Below are 6,935 nucleotides of genomic sequence, written 5' to 3' on the forward strand. Positions count from 1 at the left end.
AACAGAAACTTTGGAAATATGGAGCTGTAGAGGAATGCTAAAGATTATCTGGATAGGGTGGATCTCTGATGATGAGGTACTGAAACAGAATGGGGAAAAGAAATGTCTGGCATAACTTGGATATAGGGACGAACTGGTTGATGGGACAGATCCTGATGCATTACAGAATTTTCAATTTGGTAGCGGAGGGAATGTATGTATGTATGTATGGTACTGCGCCTTACGGCAGGTCTTGTCATGGGTTAAACATCTTCCACATTTGTCTGTCCATAGCCAGTCTTTTCATTTCTCAATATTTGCCGCCTTTGATATTGTCCAGCATGTGATATCTTCTTTTTATTCTTCCCCTTTTTCCCTTCACCATTCCTTCTACTCCTTCCTTCAATAAACAGTCCCTCCGCAAACAATGTCCAATCCAATTCCGTTTTCTCTTTCTGATGTCTTTCAGCATGTTTCTTTCTTCTTCAACTCTTCTTAATACTTCTTTATTCCTTACCCGGTCTCCCCACTTAACTTTTTCCATTCTTCTCCATATCCACATCTCTAGTACCTCCAATCTTCTTTCATCCTCCTTCCTCAATGTCCAGGTCTCTGCACCATACAGTGCAATGCTCCAGATGTAGCAGTTGACAAGTCTTTTCCTTAAATCTTTGTTTAGTGGTCCACAAAGTAATTTCTGTTTCCCCTCGAATCCTTCTTTTGCCATTGATTCCAATTCTTTTCCTAATTTCTCTTTAGCAATACATATCACCCATTATTACACTTCCCAGGCAATTGAAGTTATTCACTTGCTCTATTTCCTCTCCCCCTATTTTCATACGGCATATTCTCCCTGAGGGAGGGAATAATGTGAGGTAAAAATGGTGGATGCAGACTAAGGCTTGACTAAAGTAAGCAGTTTCAATTGGATGCATTGGTTATTCGGAGATGAAGAGGCTTGCACGGCACAGGCTGGCGTGGAGAACTGCATCAGACTAGTTTTGGGCTTGAAAACCACAACACCAACAATACTATTCAAGTTTACGGAGCAATCGGACGATAAAATACGGTAGATGAGATCTGATTTGAAAAAGAAAAATCGTAGTTTATAAAGACTTTAGAAACATGGCCTGGTGGAGCATTTACCCTACCAATAACAAATAGATTTACTCCGGGAAAGCAGGTAGGTTTTGTTCAGGATTCCACTATGCCATATTATTCCCCACTCTTTCGGCTACAAAATCTCCGTTCAGTGCGATGGCAATGCACCACCTTACTGAGTGGGCCTCCATGACTGCATGGTACGACTCCACTGGTTGGAATAGGTAGCAAGATCTCGCTGCATCAATAACCTCCCCAACATCCAAGCATTGCTTCCCGCGGAGAGCATCCTTCATTGAGCTAAACAGATGGAAGTCGGAAAGTGCGAGATCCGGTCTGTGGGCTGGGTGAGGGAGAACAGTCCATTCCAGCTTCATGAACTCCTCTGGGGTGTGCAGACTTGTGTATGGCCTTGCGTTGTCATGGAGAACGAAAGTTCGTTTGCACTTCTGTGGCGACGAACAGTTCCCTCACTGCAGGAGTCCCAGTTGTGTGCAGCAACCCAGCACGCGGTGATTGGACAGGTTTGCGCCACCTTATTGCGATGGTGACAGACACATCGCCAAAGATTTAGCGTGTTTTTGGTCACTGCTGGGTCTCCGAAGGCATTCTGCAAGCGTCTACGAATATCCGCGATGTCCTAGAGTTACGCCAAAAGAAACTCAGTGACAGCTCTCTGGCTGGAGCGCGCCTCCGTTACGGAAGCCATTTTCAAGGCTACGTATAGCGGCGCCAGCTATCGGAACGTCATGAAACTCTAGCAGCTGATGCGGAAATATTCTACGATGTCTCACGATAAATTCTACCTTTTTTCAACCGAAATTGGTCGAGAAAAAAAAAATGTGTTGCATTACTTACTGAACCCCCTAGTATTTACCGCAAAAAGTGTACAAAGTGCATTGACACAGGTGATGTCGCAGGGGAAGCATAAGGAGCCTTCACACGTTGAATAAAGTTGTCAAACTGTCAATATACTGATTGAAACTTCCTGGCAGATTAAAACTGTGTGCCCAAGCGAGACTCGAACTCGGTGTCTTTGCCTTTCGCGGGCAAGTGCTCTACCATCTGAGCTACCAAAGCACGACTCACGCCCGGTCCTCACAGCTTTACTTCTGCCTGTATCTCGTCTCCTACCTTCCAAACTTTACAGAAGCTCCCCTGCGAACCTTGCAGAACTAGCACTCCTGAAAGAAAGGATACTGCGGAGACATGGCTTAGCTACAGCGTGGGGGATATTTCCAGAAGAGCTTCTGTAAAGTTTGGAAGGTAGGAGACGAGATACTGGCAGGAGTAAAGCTGTGAGGACCGGGCGTGAGTCATGCTTCGGTAGCTCAGATGGTAGAGCGCTTGCCCGCGAGAGGCAAAGGTCCCGAGTTCGAGTCTCGGTCGGGCACACAGTTTTAATCTGCCAGGAAGTTTCACATCAGCGCACACGCTGCTGCAGAGTGAAAATCTCATTCTGGAAACATCCCCCAGGCTGTGGCTAAGCCACGTCTTCGCAGTATCCTTTCTTTCATGATTGCTAGTTCTGCAAGGTTCGCAGGAGAACTTCTGTAAAGTTTGGAAGGTAGGAGACGAGATACTTGCAGAAGTAAAGCTGTGACGACCGGGCGTGAGTCGTGCTTCGGTAGCTCAGATGGTAGAGCACTTGCCCGCGCAAGGCAAAGGTCCTGAGTTCGAGTCTCGGTCGAGCACACAGTTTTAATCTGCCAGGAAGTTTCGTATCAGCGCACACTCCGCTGCAGTGTGAAAATCTCATTCTGGAATATACTGATTGTCCAAGAGCGCATATCGTCCTATTGTCAACGCTAGAAATGTAGAGGAGCAGTATTGACGGCACCAGAAATATTCTCAGTATTGTCAATACATAGTAAGCGTGTGACGTCGAATATTGACGGTTTGACAATATTCGTGTTTCAGATGTTGACAGTTTCAAGAACCAGCTACACAGCAATTGTGTATACTGTTTATGTTTGCAGTCCGGCTATGTGCATATCATCCCTCAGAGCAATTTCTCTAGTAGCCTTGTAACACAAGACAGTTGTAATAGGTCTATGCAGAGTTGGTCTCTGTATTTACCACATTAGGATGGTCACTGTAGTATTCAGTAAGTCATTGCTTTTAGCACTCCGTCTTCAGGCTACGAGTGGCCTACTGGGACCATCCGACAGCCGTGTCATCCTCAGTGGAGGATGCGGTTAGGCGTGGGGTCAGCACATCGCTCTCCGGTCGTTATCATGGTATTCTTGACCAAAGCCGCTACTATTCGGTCGAGTAGCTCCTCAGTTGGCATCACGAGGCTGAGTGCACCCCGAAAAATGGCAAGAGCGCATGGCGGCCTGGATATCATAGATTTTCATAACAATTTTGCTAATTGTTCTTGCTATATTACTACACGAAACTTCAAAGACTCGATTGTCATTCCTGTCACCAAAACTCTCAACGCTACTTCCAATCTCTAGTTGGCAGCGATCGCCTCGCAGATTAACTTACTTCTTCGTTTTATGCCGTATCGACTTTAATAAATTCTTCTGCAATGCAAGACCGATACGAAAGTAGTTTATGAAACCTTTCGGGTCCGTAGCTTTTATTTCAATCGGTAAGTTAATGTGCGAGAAGTAGCCTATTTCTTCAGCCGTTCACGGACCGATTCCGTCCTTTCCGTTGTGACCTGCTGTTTCTTGCTACCTACAGCTAATATACACTGAAGCGCGAAAGAAACTGCTACAGCCAAGCGTACTGAAATGCAGAGATATGTAAACAGGTAGAATACGACGCTGCGGTCAGCAAGACCTTTATAAGACAACAAGTGTCTAGCGCAGTTGTTAGATCGGTTACTGCTGCTACAATGACAGGTTATCAAGACTTAAGTGAGTTTGAACGTGGTTTATAATCGGTGCACGAGGTAGCAAGTGTCAGCGTGCGAACCATTCAACGAAACATCACCGATAAGGGCTTTCGGAGCCGAAGGCAAACTCGTGTACCCTTGATGACTGCACGACACAGAGCCTTACGCCTTGCCTGGACTCGTCAACACCGACATTGGACTGTTGGTGACTGGAAACACGTTACCCGGTAGGACGAGGGTGGTTCCAAATTTTATCGAGCGGATGGAACCGGGTATGGAGACAACCTCATGAATCCATGGACGCTGCATGTCAGCAGGGAAATGTTCAAGCTGGTGGAGGCTCTGTAATGGTGTGGAGTGTGTGCAGTTGGAGTGATATGGGACCCTGGTACATATAGATACGGCTCTGACAGGTGACAGCTACGTAAGCATCCTGTCTGATCACCTGCGTCCATTCATGTCCATTGTGCATCCCGACAGACTTGGGCAATTCCAGCAGGACAGTGCGACACCCCACACGTCCAGAATTGCTACAGGGTGGCTCCTGTGACACTCTTCTGAGTTTAAGCACTTCCGATGGCCACCAAATTCAGCAGACATGAATATTATTGAGGATATCTGGGGCGCCTTGCAACGTGCTGTTCAGAAGAGATCCCCGCCCCCTCGTACTCTTATTCACTTATGGATAGCCCTGCAGGAATCACGGTGTGAGTTCCCTCCAGCACTACTTCAGTCGAGTGCATGCCACGTCGTGTTGCGGCATTTCTGCGTGCTACACGATATTAGGCAGGTATACCAGTTTCAATGACTTCTCAGTGTTAATTGCGGCACGCGCTTTTTTGTTTGGTGTTCGTAATCTTAGCATTGTGGAACTCTTGTTGCCGACGGGCACTGTTACTGATGATGTAAGGGTCGATACTGCATGCGCAGTGTTTGACAATCGTGTATCGACAGCAAGTATGGACCGCGTGCCGGCCGGTGAAGACGCCCCGCCGTCGGAGGCCGGGTGTTTTCTCGTGAGGAGCGCGGGTCTGGCTGGCTAGACACTGGCTGGAGGCGAGCCGCCGTGACTCAGCAGCGCTGCAGGCGCGGGTGGAAAGCGGCGCAGGGTTTCCCGTGCCGGGCCGTGTGTCGCCGATTTCGCGTGGTTGGCCAACGCTGGCGCCGCCCCCTACTGCCGCCGACACGTGCGCGCGGCCGCTCTGGCCCATCCGTCACCCGAGCCGCCTCTCGCTGTCTCTAGGTGAGCTGCTCTCCGCACCCGATGCGAGCGTACGTCCAGCAAGAGGCGAGGCTTTCGTATCAAACGGGATGTCCCCGCATGGGAAATAAACACCGTCACCTCGACATAGCAGAGGACAGCACTTGGTCATAATTCATCAGAATTTCATTTCGTACCATGCTTTTATTTTCTGTCTCTGGTCTTCTAACTGGTTTATGAGACCCACCGTAATTTACTTTCCAGTGCTATCTCCATTACAGCAAAGAAGCACTAACTCCCAATGTCTTCTGTTATTTGTTGAATATATCTCAATGGCGGCTGATCCCGCAGGAGGTTCGAGTTCTCCCTCGGGCATGGGTGTGTGTGTTTGTCCTTAGGATAGTTTAGGTTAAGTAGTGTGTAGGCTCTGATGACCTTAGCAGTTAAGTCCCATAAAATTTCACACACGTTTGAACAACATCCCAATCTCGGTCGCCCCAAACACTTTTTCTCTGCCACTTCCCCTGGGACAGTGGTTCGCAACCTTAGACCATTGCCCCTGAGTGCAATCAGACATTAGCTAGTACCCTTCCCCTCCCCTCTCACCCTGCCATCAGCCACCCCCCCTTCCCCCCCCCCCCCCCCCGCCCACCACATTATCACCAACTTTAGCACCAACCTAAACTGTAGAATGAAGGATTTTTCTTGCAACAGTTTTATTTTTAAAACGATGAAAGATAAAACATATTCTTTGTGATTGTGTGTGTCAGAATGAATGACGAAGCAGTTCGGGGTGCATCGCGAGTGCTATTCTCAACTCCTTCGGAGATAAGAAAACTAGTTGTCCACGGTGAGTGTAGACACTAGTTAGAAAACAAACTTTCCGTCCATTACTCCTCTCCAGTGCGGCACTTGCTTGACCTGCGCGCTGCAACCCCATTTAAAATCAAACAAGTTCAGATGTGTGCACTACACTCACTTCTTTCCTGCAGTACTTACTTCTGAACTGTCAGAAACTGGAAGACTTCAGGATGTTAATGCTTTGTGTCTAACCACAGCCACTAACAGAAATAGTAATAGTAATATTAATAATAATAATACCAATACTATAGAATCACGTAGTTATTGTTGTGTCGTGGTGTGAATTAATTAATTTATCTGTTTCGAAGCGGGTAATGAAGCGATTTCTGGACTGCTGAAGCTACTATCTACAAATTGGAGAAGATATTTTCTTGAGATATTTAGCGTTTGTTACTTATATATCTCACTTTTATGATCAGCGATGTACAGGACAAAGTGTGTAGTCGGTGGACTATGTGAGGAATCTGTAACCTCCATTAATGCTACTAACTGAGACAGACTAACTTTTGGTAACTTACATAATCAGTATTAAAGTCTTACAAATCTGTGATAATATTAATGATCTTTTGAAAATAATTTAATCTCGTGACTGAAACAGAATCAAATCGTTTACTTTTTACCCCTTATAAAATTTCATTTTACCTTGTAAGTAGGCTGTTTAGGTTTTTATGATGGTAACGCCACGTAGCGCTCTATATGAAAATCAGTGACTGTGCTGTGTGCTGTCTGTGGCTGGTGGGCATTGTTGGAATATTCGCTATTGTAGTGTTGGGCAGTTAGATGTTAACAGCGCGTAGCGTTTCGCAGTTGAAGGTGAGCCGCCAGCAGTGGTGGATGTTGGGAGATAAATGGCGGAGTTTTGAGAGCGGATGATCTGGACGTGTGTCCATCAGAGACAGTAAATTTGTAAGACTGGATGTCATGAACTGCTATATATATTATGAC

Source organism: Schistocerca americana, chromosome 4, assembly GCF_021461395.2.
Source record: "Schistocerca americana isolate TAMUIC-IGC-003095 chromosome 4, iqSchAmer2.1, whole genome shotgun sequence".
NCBI lineage: Eukaryota > Metazoa > Arthropoda > Insecta > Orthoptera > Acrididae > Schistocerca > Schistocerca americana.